The sequence below is a fragment of the Peromyscus leucopus genome, chromosome 9 (genome assembly GCF_004664715.2).
Source record: "Peromyscus leucopus breed LL Stock chromosome 9, UCI_PerLeu_2.1, whole genome shotgun sequence".
NCBI lineage: Eukaryota > Metazoa > Chordata > Mammalia > Rodentia > Cricetidae > Peromyscus > Peromyscus leucopus.
The window spans coordinates 24,368,985-24,384,219 of record NC_051070.1 but is presented as its reverse complement, the minus strand read 5'-3'; the positions used below and the strand labels follow the sequence as shown (position 1 = coordinate 24,384,219).

Sequence of the window (15,235 nt, the reverse complement as noted above, 5' to 3'; positions counted from 1 at the left end):
TTCTACAAAGCTGGCCAGATTTCATGGGATTTATATTACACTACATTCCCAGCTCACAAGCTGTGATATTATTAAGTAGATCTGGTAAAAGCTGATACAAGAAGCAGATTTTAAAACTCTGTTTCGGTACCAGCATGGTTCAGGGTCACTCATAACTACATAATAATCATTTTGTTTTTAAAAGCCTTCCTATGTTAATGAGGAAAAGGACCAGGCTTTAAGAGAGCTATGGCTTTCAATGAAGGGAAAAAAATCTCAAGAGCAGAAGTACATTGAGGGCCTTTATAACTCACTAGTTCCCTGAGGCAGGGGTGCATTTTAAGCATTCTATGTAGAAGACATTAATTTGCAGCTTTAAGGTGGGTTTGAAATGACCTTTCAAGAACCTTAGTAATTTTTCACATTAGTCTGGAAACTTCTTTATGTATGTCAAGCCCTCCATATATATTTTTCTATACTTCACAGAAACCCAAATGCTGAAACCTGTTACATCATTGAACAGAAATAAAACAGCTGGTTTTGATTTTAAATTTCCCAGATACAGATAAGAATTTCACCATGACTTTGGGCAGCTTGGGTGGGGCTATGAGATCTAGTACTGCTCTTGACAGTGACGGACTGTCCAGGGCCTTTATGATAGACCTCAGATTATTACTGTATTTTGGACCTTCCCATCTATCACTGACAACATATGGGTCAATGATACCTAATGGGAATGCTCCCAAAATTCGCTCTGGAGTACTCATGAGAGAATGTTAGACTCCAGGTCTAGGGATGAGGGGCAGGAACATTCTGAAGCTTGGTCAGCTCTATGGGTCTCATGTGCTGTGGGGATGACAAGGCCTGCAGTTAGCAGAGCCAGATGGAAGGACACGAAGAATTGCCTGAGGTCCCAGGACAATGGGAGTGTGTAGGGAGGAACTAATGCATGCAAGGTAAGGACTTCAGTAATGCCCAGGTATGGAATATTCTGGTTTCAGTCAACTACATCTCTCAGACTAAGTCCAGCTGGATTGATCAGTAACTGTTGAGCATCTGAAATTATAGACATATTTCCGTGAATACTTAATAATTAGGAAAATTTTTGGTTAGTTCATTGGCATTTATTTATAGGACATCTTACTGCCATAAATGATTACAGCATGTGTTTGTGTGTGTGTGTGTGTTGTTTGTGTGTGCATGTGCATTCATGCTCTTTGACTTTTGGGGACATAAGAGGATGAATGCCACACACTGATATTCAGTAGAAACGTGTGTCTTAGGTAAGAAAAAAATGATACTTTTTACCCAGACCTGACTAAAACCATGAAAGACCTGGTAGCTAGGAGAGCACTCCGGATAAAGGATCTGTGTCTGTCACACTGACGCCACCTCTGGTTTCTCCCTATGCAAAAACTATATAACATTTAAGCAACTGGGCTAAAGGACATGCTCTAACATGTAAAACGGTAATTACATATTTATAGAAAGGTGTCATTATTATCATCTCTAATAAAAATTATGTTCTGCCCAGGTCACGACAGGGACAGGCTGCATTTTCTGTGAAAGTGTCGTGTACAAGATTTACTGTGTTTCGCCTGTCAGGCCAAAGTCCTTAATGCAAAAAGAGCAAAGGAAACGATTCTTTGTCTCCACCCAGGTGATCAAAACCAAGCTTCCAAAGGACCGCCAGGCTCAAGAGTTCTCATCAAAGCAACAATTCTGATTTCACCTAACACTGTTTCCTCTCATGAGTCCTTTGAATCTTTGGTCTTTATATTTATTCATCCCAAGTCAGTTTGAAAGCTTGACAGTCAAAGGCATGCACCTATACAACTGAATCAATAGTTGTGGAAGACATCAGTTAGGGGTTACATGGCATGACAAATGATGTATCTTGTTTACATTTCAAGGATGCTAATGTCCTGATAAGGAGGTAGTACAGGCTGTATGCTTACAGCACAGACTGTAAGTGATATGACGTCAGATATCTTCAACATGGACCTCTAGACCTATACAGACATCTGATTCAAAGGACACTTCATAGTTGAGTAGCATTGGTTAGAGACACACGGAAGAAAGCAACAAATGGAAATACGACGTCATCACAATTGAGAGTGTGTATACTAGGGCAAGCAATCATGGGACTATTAGTTCCTCCCCTATCTTGCTGTCATGCACGGTTAAGGTACACTGGGAGCAAAAATGAAGGGCAGAGGCGACTGACACAGACCAGCTCCTTAAAGCATAAATGAAATTTAAAAAATGTAGATGACGTTGGCCCCAACTCCATCATATTGAACAAGGCCAGCTCCCACAGCCACATGGAATGAATTGTTTGAAGACATCAAATATGTGTGGAACATAGAAAGCTCTGTCTCTGACAACAGGTGACATTTTCTCTCGGAATGTCAACACACAGATGTGTAAGTCTCTTGATTTACTCTTGAGAGTTTGGATTCTTCCCCTGACCGAAGACAGGAACTCCTGGAGGATTCTTTAGCATTCAAAGCACTAGCACACTGCCCATACACACTCGTAGCTCAAGACATGCTGAACTTTGAAATACCTAATTGTTTCAGCTGGGCAAATTTGGAAAGTCTTAAAACATTATGTTTTCTTTGCAATTGCCTTTCTAAAGTAAAGAGCAATTTAGTCATGGAGTTGCAAATTGGTTAAAGCCTTCTATTTTCAAGAAATGGGTTGTATGTTCTGTGTCCTTCAAGTATGTATGACTCACTGTGTGGCAGGTTTTCTGCTAAGTGCCGCAAACTGGACTGTTCAGGAAGAGTTCTCATCCACATCCATTTCTGTGCACACACTACAGAAAGATGTGGTGGGACTCGGAGGAAGTAATGACTCCAGGTTGTCTTCAGCAATGGGCTGTGTATTTTAGGTATGGAAAAGGGTTTTATGAGGGGAGATTATGCAAATGACCTATAACTCTGGCAAGTATGAATATTTAAATGGAGGAGGAGTGAATGAGAAAGAAGTTCAAAGCAATGTCAAGGCCACTTAGTTACATGAGGACTATATTAGCTATGTGTTGGTTACAGCATTGTAGTAAATAGTTTCGCATCTGTTTATAATAATCATGAAAATCAACTGTACTAAACACTGTCCCTGGAGCTTATACATAATACACACATTTAGTTTTCGTAAGAACCAGGAGACAGATACTAGGGAGCCCATTTTATACATTAGGAAGCTGAGGTACAGAGGCATTAAATAACTTGCCTGAGGTTATAATTAGGATGGAAAAACTGAAATACAGAAGTGAGCAGACTTATCCCATACTCTTTATTCTGCCTCTTTTCATTTTAAAGATTAAGGGAATGCCATGTTTCAGGCTATCTCTAGGGATGCATGTGAGCAGAAATGAAACTGAAAATTAAACAAACGTGAAAATATTGAAAAGTGGGCCTAACACTATCCGTTTCTGGTGAAACCGGATGTCATGGCTTCCGTTTGGTGAGACGTAGTGGAGATGAGGGGTGAGGACCTCGGGACTCACTTCCCCCTCCAGAGGATGGGTCACCCAGCAATGTAACCAGGCACACCTGGGGTGAATGATCAATCCGGAACCCTGCATTGGATTCTTTCGTCACAGAGAACGCAAAGTCAGGCACAAGTGACATTTTAAAACTTGTTTTTTAGCAAACTGATCATCAAGAATTGACATTTTATTAATAAGCAGAATGACGAACATGCATGATCCTGATCTGTTCACATCTTTAACCTGAATTCAAATGATTATGGGCTAAAATTCTGATTCTCTCTAGACACACAGAGAGAAGTCCTCTCCCTTAATGTGATGGTGTTTGATGATGGGACCTTCACGGGACTGATTTAGATGAGGTCATGATGGATGGATTAGCATCTTTACGAGTAAAGGAAGAAAGACTGGAGCTCCTCTGCCAGCCAGGAAGGGAACCCGTCAGTCATTGCCTCGATGTTGGAGTCCCCAGTCTCCAGACCTGGGAGATGCAAGGTCCTATGGCTGTAGGTGCCCGGTCTATAGAATTCAGCTCTAGCTAATGACAAACACTCATAAATTTTGATCTGCTCTTCTCTGGCAAACGGACATTTTTGTTATATTTTCCTGCAGTGAGGATGGTTTTAAAGAGGCTGAAGGTTTGCTTCAGGTCCACAGCAGATGGATCTGAACTAGCCAAGCTTGACTTCAAAGCCTGCTCTTCAACCGCTCAGTTGCTCAGTCTCCTGTTCTTTGTATGTATTCAAACCCAGGGCAGTTTTAAAGGTGTTCAAATAATTACTGGAGAATAAAAATCTTCCTCTACTACTTTCAGAAGTCATATCTCCCACAGTGGCCAATTATAACACTAGATTTTCTTGGATGGCCACTTCCTGTAGACTGTTCTCCATGCCTGGGCATTGCACAGGTCTCTTCAGTGTGCTCCACGTTCATGAGCACTAGGCTTGCTGGGATCTTGGGCCCTAGCTATTGGAAATATAAATGATTTAACTCTTCACATCAACATAGATCGATACTTACCTCAGTGCGGCTTAAAATTCAGCACCTGCTGAATAAGCTGATAGACTAAAGAATGAAGATATTTAGTCTTTATTCAAGTGGGAATGACATGTGCATTAATCCTGTTAAACCCTGGACCCAGCATTGAAATAATGTTCCAAATCCTATTTTCAGAGGTGCGATATCTGAGGGATTTGTGCTTTGGAAGCCATGACAATAAAAACTACAAGTTCAATGTTCAAATCCATTGATATACACCACAAACAAACCCATTAAATTAATAAACTCAAAGAACACAGAATTTTTTTTTAAGCCACACAGCACCCATCCAGTAGGAGAACTTTCTTTATCAGACTAATTACAAGGAGATAAAAAAAAGCAAGCTTTTATTAATCGAGCTTGTTTGATTCAGCCATGAAGAACTGCTGGGCAGAGAAAAAGCGAAGAGACAGAATTCTCATGCTAGCCCATTAATGAAACCCAGGGTCCAGAGGAGAAATGGCAGCCTCCAAATGTCAGGTGTTGTTAAGGAGTGAAGTCTGAATCTCTTGGAATTGTAGCTGGTTTGAAGAAACAAGGAAAGAAAAGAAACTTAAAGTTTGGCTTTATTAAAGCCTCCAAAAAGAAGGTTACGCTTAAGAGAACAGTGAAAAGAGACAAACCACACCCTAGAGGAATGCTGTACCATCCTGCCTTCAATGGCCTATAATGTACTTGGCTACATAGTCCCCATTATTTGCCCTCAGATTATTCCTATAAAATAAATAGGTAAGGGCAGTCACGATGATTCAATGTTGACCCACATCTCATAACTAGGGAGTAACGGAGCAGGTGTCACACCTGGGCTTCAGAGCCATACGTGTCTATTTCCCATCACAAACATTTTGTCAAGTGCAGTATTTACACACAGGGATGGGATGGAGATGACGCAATTGATGCTGAAAGGCTGTTAGCACAGGGGACCCCTCGCTGCTTTCTGAATTTGAGCCATACTCTTCCTGAAGTACTTCTTAGGAGATGGGAAATGGTCAGGGAAAAGTGGAAAGAAAAACCACCAAAGTTAGGAGACAGAAGCGCTAATCCTTATCTTGATTTGCTGTGCGAACTTGGACAAATCTTCTCAAGCTTTCTGGGCTTCAGTCTCCTTTTAACATGGCAAAGACATGGAAAGGAATGCATTGGCATCAGTTATCAATGGGACCTGAGCCCACTGTGGAATCGAGGAAGGACTCTTGGAATTCCACTTTGCTGGAATCGAGGAAGGACTCTCCTCATATGGGAGGGACTTAGTATTGGGGGGAAGGTGGGAAGAATGTCTCACTCAGACTCACAAATGCTATTCCCTGTGATAGGCATGGTGACATGGCTCATATAGTGGTGTAGAATCAGAAGAGGGAGAAACAGGGATGAATGGATTTCTGGGGAAGGCTTTCAGAGAAGCAAAAGTTAAGCTGATTTGTTCCAGTGTGAGTTTCATTGATGGTGAAGACTGCGGAACAATGATAAGAAGTTGAATGTGGCTGGAACTCAGGGTCCAGGAAGATGGGAAATTTTACAGGAAGAAAGATGGGCAAGGACAGAGTTGTGTGATGCCTAGGGCTTCACATTTCTGAGAAGGGACTCATATGTTGTGTTAAGGGCACTGGACTTCCAAATTATTGCAAACCACAACTAAGCTGGGAAGCAAAGAGTGGTTCCATTGGCCTTTGGCAGTGGTCACTTTGGGCCTGGTGAAAACCATTCTAGCGGAGAAGAAAGAAACTCAGTTGATGCCAGAGAGGAGCTTAAAGGAATACTTCCAGCTGGAGATGGTGAGGGCACACAGGGTGTAGAGGAGCCAAGAGAAACCGCCAAGAAACATGTAGCAGGATTGTTAGATTCAGGGTCAAATCCATGCAGGCTCTGATAGAATTGGTGTTTGAGGTTTCTAGTGTGGGAGATTTTCTAGACGTTAAGTAGGAATGCAGCTGAGCTTGAGGGATATAACAAACTTGTTCACCAGCTCTTTCAGGACTAAACTCTTCTCAGGTAATAAAGGGGGCAGGAGGCTTGGGTAGAGGCTCTCATGAATTAAGGGTCATTTTTAGTTGATGTTCGGGATCTGACCAAAGAGTCCAGGGCTGACCACATACTGCAGGCAGAGAGCATCATTAAGGTGGGTTGTGGACAGTTTGTTGAGGGACAAAGACACAGAAAGAAATTTCCCAGCCTTGGTTATCAAGCACGCACGCACGCACGCACGCACGCACGCACGCACGCACGCACGCAGGTTACCTCTGGTATACCACAGCAGCGTCAGTGAGATTTACCTGCGGGTGTTTGTGACTTGGTCTCTACATTTTTCCATCCATCAGTTGATTTAAGAAATGTCTCCATCCCTCATCCTCAAATTCAGACACTTAGATACACATACCTCAGAAAATGCCATTTCTATGCCAAGGGTGGTGGCATTTCTGCCCATAGCCTCTTGCCCTCCTCTAAAGCTTCTGACCACCACAGCAAGGTGCTCGCATAAAATACAAACCGGACGTCAGCCTCGGTTCTGCCTCTTCTCCTTAATTCTTGGCAGCGACAGTTACTGCCTTCCACACAAATCCTAACGTCACCCACTGCTCTTTCCACGGATCCTCCTGAGGACTTGGCAGGAACGACTCCCCCCTTTAGCCAGCCACAACCAAAGCCTTTCCGCTCATCTCTCTGTTTCCACTCCGTATTGTCCCTGTAACAGCTAAGCATGAACACAGCGATGCAGTCACCTCGTACGTGTTCAGAACCGACCCATGCCCCCACTACTTACACCCAGCCTCTCCAACTCTGTCCTGCTTGTTTTTGTGACTTGAAACCTCCAAGTGTGTGCCAGCTCCTCGGCCTCGTCTGGGGGAGATATTTCTAGCCCCTGGAGTCATGTCCCCAGACCCAAGTGCACCTGTCCCCTTTATGCCTCCAGCTACTGGGCACATCCACACTACATCCTTCAAGAAGCCTGTTTTAATTGACTCCACTGGGCTGTTTCCATGTCTCTAGTCACACCATTGTCACATTTTCATCACGATATTTATCCTCACCAGGCCTGCCAAACTATCGCTTACATGGTGAGCTCCTTAAGAACATGCGCCTGTCTGCTATTTCCTGGCAAATACAGTGCCATCAGAATACAGAAAAGCAAATGGCTCAGGCACACACCTTTTGATGAAGGGAAGAGTGAATGAATGGAAGTCGGCTGGAAATTGATGATGGGACTGAGTCAAACAACCACAGTGAAGCAAAGCAGAGCAAGGACTTTAAGGAGGTTTCCAAAGCGACCGGGTTTGTTAAGAGACTTAGAATCAAAGCTTAAATTGTAGGTTAGAATTAAACACAGGCAGGTGAAAATAAGAGAGGTCATCCAGTTAGAGCTTCCATGAAGCCACCAGGCAGAGAAGAGAGTCCATGAAGGCCCTCTGCAAAACAGAAGGGTCTAACAGAAACCCAGAACGAACAGTAGGGTTGCTATCCTCATTTGCTACAGGATATTGAGGGTGTCTTCTGGTCCTTTGGTACAGCTCTGTGTTCTGGAAACCATCACCGTGATCATTAACAATGTTCAGTCAAGTCTCTTGTTCAGGAGTGGAGAGAGATGTGTAAACTCACACATATTTTCTCGTCAGCATTTTTTTTTCTCTCACTCACTTTTCCATGCCAATGTGTTTGGCTGTAGTACTCAGGCAGGCACCTTCCCATGAACATGGTGAGAACTTGAGCATGGTGAGAAATGTGTCCCCTGGGGGTGAGCAATATGGCAGTCTCATAAAGAAGAGGACAACATGCACAATGTGGCAGCACAAAGGGTCTGGCCGACTGGGCGTCACCATCTAAAACATTTTCTATTTCAAATGTCCCAACATTTTTTTTTTTAATTGGAACCCGAATGACAATGGCCTAAATTGTGCTGCTTTAGAGAGTGGCACTGTATTTGATTGTAGGGCTCTTTGTCTGCATGGTGCGCTGCTGCATTTCTTTTTCTTTTTAGCTTTTGAGACAGCGTCTGGTATAGCACAGGCTGGCCTCAAACACCTGGATGCTCCTGCCTCTTCCTCCTCAATGCTAGGACTGTGGGCCAGCATCACCACATGCAGCTACTTTTTAGGTTTTTCACACATCTCAGGGGAGGTTCAGGGTCCCCTCCTCTGGCACGTGTTCCCAGGTGCTCTTACCACACAGGTGGACCCCGCCTCCTGCCTGTTTTGAGAGGAAGTCGACATGCATGAGCCACACAGTTTGATGAGAACTGAGAGCATCACTAGTGAAAATCCTGGGATAATATTTTAAAACGAGAGCTTAGCGTGTGGAAAAGACATCTTCCATTAGCTTCCAAATAGCTCAGTATGTACTGCGGAGGACGAATACTTTCAGCGACTTAGAACTGCATCAACAGAAACCAGGCTGCAGAGAGAAAAAACGGACAGAACAAAAACAAAATCCCAGCGCCAGTAGAATCTTATGAGGACTACTGGCCCAATTTTAATGGAGGCTAGAAGTGAAAATGAGTCCAGCCCTGTTTAGAGCTGGACACAAGTCCCTAGACTGCATTTCAGTTTTAAGGGTGTATGACATCAACGTCTTTATAGCACTCTCAGCAATACCCATTTGCACCTCTAGGTGGCAGCAACTCTCTTCCGTTCTTAACACGGCTGCCGGCAGCCTTTGTTTCCTCTCTCAAAGGTAATTCCAGACTTCCTTGTCTTTCACAAGTAAATACTATGCAGTTTGGGGAAGATTACTGTAAATCACTTTCATTGAAGGACACCAGTCCATTCTTTAGTCAAGCTACAGGGTTCTACAAACAACACAAAATAATTCAGGTCTAAAGTGACAAATAACAGTAGTGTGTTTTCTTTTCTCTCTCCCTTTCCAACAAAAAGTAGTATTTCTCTTTTTTAACAGACTTTTGAGGAATGATTAGAGGAGTGGGAAAATGGATGGAATTGAAAAGATTTCTATTTTGCAAAGTCATTGATGTTTTATAGGATGTAAGTTGACATGCCCATTTATAAATGCTCCCCATATTTTATAGCTCAGCAAATTAGCTCTAATGTTCACACAATGATGGGGACCCAGAGGGCTGCCATTCTTGGTAAACCGAAGTAAGCACTGTATTACTGCCTACAAGCTCACTTTCTGCTTAAATGTGACACATACCCTTGCCGAACACATATTTAATGACTGTATTGAACCATACTCGGTCCTCAACACACCTAAAGGTTCAGGATTCTAAAATGTTTGAGTTAAGAAAGGCCCAAGAGAACTGAAGTAAATTACAGCCCCATTGGGGCTGTAATAAATGCTAGGCATGTCAATGAATCAGCGGGGCGGTGGGTAGGGAAGAGATTGCTTTTGTATGAAGCTGAGAAGTGATGTGGCTAAAGATTCGAGTTTAGGAAGCACTTTCCTCCAAGGTGCTCCAGTGAAAAGCATGATCTCTTCAGCACACTGCTAAGACAGTATTGTAATAGTTTGCGCCAGACATTCATTGATTGGCATAAGGGAAAGACTGAAGGGTGGGAGCTTAAAGGCCAAGGTATATCAGAACCCACGCTTGTGGACACGTGCTTTATGCATCTCCCAGGAGGCTCTACTGTTGTCTGTCTATTTTACCATCAGCACAATGTGTGTTTTCCATTAAGAGAGAGCGTTTTTGAACAGGCGATTCAAAGTCAGATGGTAGTGAGGATTACGGTGACGAGGATGACACACGCTGAGCTCAGGGAGAAAGGTCTGCAGGTATTTGGACTGAGTATCCTTGTGTTCTGGCTATTGAATAACTGAGAGGAACACTTGAGAAAGCAATTTACTTTAGCTATTGATGATAGACTATCCCTGGTATCATCGGAAAGATGAGAAATTGCAGCCTCCAAGGGAAAGCATTCAAATTAAAATTCCTAACTCTGGGGGCTTCTCTTCATGGTCCCTTCTCGTTTTGAATAGAAGGAAAAACTGAAAGTGCTAGCCTGTGGTAGTCTTCTCTATGGCTTTCTGCTAAGGCCCTCTTTTCCTCCAGGAAACAACTCTTTCCCTTCCCTCTCTCTCCTCCTGGAGTAGTCTTAGCCCTGTGAACTCCCAGGCCCTTCCTGCCTAGGCCAAGGGTGGGACACAACCTAGTGTGAGATCCATCATCCATGCTCTGGCTTGCAGTCTGCTGAGTTTCAGGGCCAATGTGAAGGAGGTGCAGCTGAGGCCCTCTGGGTCCGAGTCGCCCTAGTGAGTCCTGTTACACCTGAACTGCGGCTCAGATTCCTGTGTTCCCGATCTGCTTTCCTTTTCACTCTGTTCTCTTCTTGTGCCCCGCCGCCCCCCAAATTCCCCTTTGCTTATGGCAGCCAGATTCACTTAGTTGTCTTTGCTTCTAACAGGAGATTCCCACCTGATAAGACAGGCTACAGACATGACAACTTAGAAAGAGATAATGGCTTCCCCAGAATGGGCAGTGGATTCCAGAAGAATGGGCAGTGGATTCCAGCAGAGTGGAGGGTAAATTCTGGCAGAATGGGCAGCTTATCAGCTGTGAATTTATATAACTGGAACCAATGATACTGAGTTGCTGTAAATATTTTGATAAACACATCATCTATTATCATTTTAAGATATTAAAAGATACATATTATTAGGATGCCAAAGATATGTAGTAATTAGTTTTAAGGAAATAATCAAGAAACGTTGTAAAGAAACTAGTGGTCAGATAAATCCACCATAATAATGTGAAAATGTTTTATTTTGAAATGATGGATAACTTTGTTGTCCTTGTGCCCACAAAGACTCCTCTGTATATAAAAAGATGGCATTACAAAAAGGTTTGGTAGATGCAGATCAAGACAGAATGTCTAGCATGCAGAACTCCCTTACTGGTAAGCCTATTGGAGTTATTATTGCAAGCACTGTTCTCAGCATATTCACAGACACATTAAGAGTTCTGATTGGCTACCCATTTTAATTGTTTTCTCTCAAATACTTACACAGAGAATAGCTCTAGTTTGTTAGAAATGGCCAATGTTTTGAGCAAATATATCTGTTGACTATTATGATGAAGAAATAAATTTCTCAGTGCGGTTTCATGGTGCACACCTATAATCCCTGGACTTTACAGGAGGAAGATCTCAATTTCAAGGCAGCTTTAGCCATATGAGATCTAGGTTAGCCTGGGCTACATGAGACCCTGCCTCACATCCCCACCCAAAATGTAGTAAATGTTGCTATTATTTAGAATACATACACATACATATTTTCATGTTGGAACACATTATTTTCTGCATTGCATATATTAATAACTCCACTTGTTCTGATTTTATTGTCCAGATACTCTTTACTGTAAGGTTTAACATCTGAGCAAGATTAAAAGGGAAAGGATTCTCACGGAGGACAACAATGTGATGTCATTTCAAATTCAGTACGCAGCAGCAGCAGCAGCAGGTAGCTTTTCCGGAGTGAGTTATGGTTATGTGAGGATTAAACACTCATTGCTATAAAAGACGTACCTCCCAAAGTAACAATTATATGAAAAGAGTCCACAAATATGAGAACTAAACAAGTTGCTTTAGAGCACACAAATTAATGCTTTTCAGCTGTGCTCTAGCTAGTGTGAGAGAGATGTATAATCTTGACAGTCTTGCACCCAGTCATCCTATACCTGGATAGTCCTATACCTGGTGGTGCTATACCCTGATAGTCCAATACTTACCCTGGCTACAGTGCTGACCAAATGACATGAATCAATAAGGATTGTGAGCAAACCCTGACGTGCCCTACACGTCCATACAGCAGGTCTACAGTGTAACGTTTATAATGGTTCTGAGCTGGAGGCTGATGAAAGCAAAACACACACTTGTTACAGAAAAAAAAAAAAAAAATCCCTCAGAATCGGTGACCTTCATGGCTCAGCATGATCTTAGAGCCCCAACTCTCATATAATTAAGGAAATAACTATAGAAAACAAGCTAGCTAATTTCTTTCCCGCATCGTCTTTACTATGGCTAAGGAGATATTAGAGACCAAATCAGCTGACACCAACAGGAATGAGAACCAATTTGCTACTTTTATCATCAAGGTCTCTTGCTGAAATTCTAGGTGATAAAGAATATAAGGAAATTAGACCAAAGTTGTTATTGTTGTTGTAATTTTCATTTTTAAAATAAAGTCAGTTCTGAAGATGAAACACAGAATTTAGTGACGTGTAATGGCCACCAAGCTCAATTTGAAGAGGTTGCCAAAGTTACCAAAGAATTAACTAAGCCTTGGTGCATGCCAGTAACTCCCCGAACTAGGAAAGCTGATGCAGGAGGATTGGTGGTTCAAGGCCAGAGAGTTTGAGGTCAGCTTGTGGTCAAAATAATTAAATAAGCATAAATAAATAGACAAATAGAGATATATGAGTCTGTATTGAAACTTTTTTTTTTTAAGAGGGCTGCATTTGGAAGGGTTTGAGATGTAGTTTTCCCTAAAGGCATTCCTTTTCTTGGAAATCGGCTTGCCAGTTACACCACTATGGCCCATTTACAGGAGAAAGCTTTCATCCAAGCCAACTTCAAGGCCACGGCCTGTGACTTATTTACCAACAACCTGTGGGTTGAATCACAAATGGCCAGGCATTTATGGGACTGGAATTGTCACATGGTGGCCTCTATACATAATATCCTTGCTTTTGTTCTGTAAGCCAAGAAATAACTAAAAGAACACAATCAATATTGCCTATAGGTATGGAATATGAAAAAGTCCCCAAGATGATGAGCCAGAGCTTTGGCAGGAGTATTTGCTACTTGTCTGTTGTGAGTAGCTATGGCTTTGTTGTCGGCCCTAGTTCTGCTAGCCGGACATTACACCAGCGGGAATTTCCTAGGCAAAGCCTTCTGTTTAGTTAGTAACGAGTGGATGTTACGTAACGCTGAGGATTTCTCTCACTTTCAGATTGGTAGGCAAATGACACATGGTAGAAAGACTCCAGGACAGGTGAGTGAGGACTAGGATCTCTGCCCAGGTTTGCAACATTCTTCTCCATGTTGGGGTCTCCCATTTCTTCACGTGCAATGTGACAGGGTTTTCCTGAGCTGCTGATGTGGACAATTCAGAAACCGCAATTTGCAAATAGCCTGCCTCTTCTTAAGTGGCTGGTTCTACTTCAGATTTCTGAGTGGTTTCTCATAGCAACAGCCTCAGTGCCTTCCTCTATTATGGGAAAATGTTTAAACAAGAAAGACTCATCTTATTTTTATGGTATAAAAGCACTGGAGTTTCATCCCTCTCGGAGAATCCATGAAGACAGTAGTAACATTTGCAACTGCATGTATATAAATATTTAAGCTTACTGTAGCACATCTCCAGCAGTAAGACATTCAAGTGAGAACAGGAACTTCTTGCCCTCTACAAAAACTTGTAACATACACTTGTAGACATTCAAATGTTAACCATGATTCAATGCAGAATGCATAATCTGGCTGGAGACTGTTAAAACTGGGACTTTCCCATGTCTTCACAATCTCAGGCATACTAGTAAGAGAGAGATCATAGTTGAGATGGTAACAGCGACGTCAATAGAGAAAATTACTTCTGCTTTACTGAGGACAATTTCCACTAATGGGGAGAAATGCTTTACTTTCTATGTCAGCCTAAAAATAACCATACAGTCTCGATTATGAGGCACCAAGTACCAATGCATGCGATGACTCTTGGCATGTGTTCCAGAGACACTGTCCAACCATTACCACTCCCAAATAATGACAAATGTCCAGGTCCTTTAAACCCTGAAGGGCAGGGCAGGGTGGAGGGGAAAGAGAGGGAGAGGAATGTGTGAAAAGCGAAGAACGAGCGTATATGGAGATGGTCATGTAGTTGAGCACTCACCTAATCCTAGAAGTATCTGCAGCTATAAACCAACTTTGGTGTCTATTTGACACAAATCCCCACAGAAACACCGCCCCCCCCCCGGTTCTGTCCTACCATACACATGCACCCAAACACACAGATTTCAGATTGGTATTGTACCTTTGAAAACATAATGATGGAAGCCAAACGTGGAAATGGCCACTCTCCTGTGAATTTTATAGGAGAACAGCTTCCAGCAAAAAAAAAAAAAAAAAAAAAAAAAAAAAAAAAAAAAAAAAAAAATCTACAGTGAGTTAAAAATCTAACTTCACATTCAGTGTTTTAATGCGGAAATACCCCACTTGCCTGAAAGATCACAAACTTTTTTTTTCTTGTATTACCATGTCCAAGAAAGGGAAGTAAATGTTCTAAAAGAAGATTTACACAGTGAAACGGAGCAGAACAGCATACCCTAAAATACAGCAGTTTGGCATGAGAATCTATGTGATACAAGGCAGATGAAAAAAAGCAGACGCATGAGAATCCACGTGACCCAAGGGAAATGAAAAGAAGCATCAGCAGGCTGGAGAGTCTGCTAGGTATGTTAAGAGCATTTGCTGTTCTTCCAGAAGACCTGAGTTTGGCTCCCAGTACCAATGCAAAGTAGCTCACAGTAGCCTGTAACTCCAGCTCCAAGGATCAGATGGTGTCTTCTATTCTCTACACACACACACACACACACACACACACACACACACACACACACACACACACATACCAAAGTAAATCTTAAAGAGCAGGTATGAAGACTGCACTCCCCATCTGCCCAGAAGGACAGGGTCATTTCTATCAGGAGAGACAACTTTTATTAATCCAGGTATGACACCAGTGGAAGCCACCTAAGCAGCTCTTCCCCTTGGGCTAGTGTCCCCT

General features: G+C 42.5%; 1 protein-coding gene and 1 long non-coding RNA gene across 8 annotated transcripts in view; one reads left to right on the top strand and one right to left on the bottom strand.

The window, feature by feature from the left end:
• Klf12 (Kruppel like factor 12) overlaps window positions 1-15,235 on the bottom strand; it is a 444,681-nt gene that overhangs the window by 65,436 nt on the left and 364,010 nt on the right. The window lies entirely within an intron of this gene.
• Window positions 1-15,235, top strand: part of LOC119088496 — a 39,261-nt gene that overhangs the window by 20,204 nt on the left and 3,822 nt on the right. For 2 of the 3 annotated variants that reach the window (XR_005092140.1, XR_005092139.1), the window contains exon 2: window positions 14,714-14,901. The exons of the other annotated variant lie outside the window; for it this stretch is intronic. This is a non-coding gene — a long non-coding RNA (uncharacterized LOC119088496). The remainder of the gene's footprint in view (window positions 1-14,713; window positions 14,902-15,235) is intronic. 3 annotated transcript variants of the gene reach the window in all.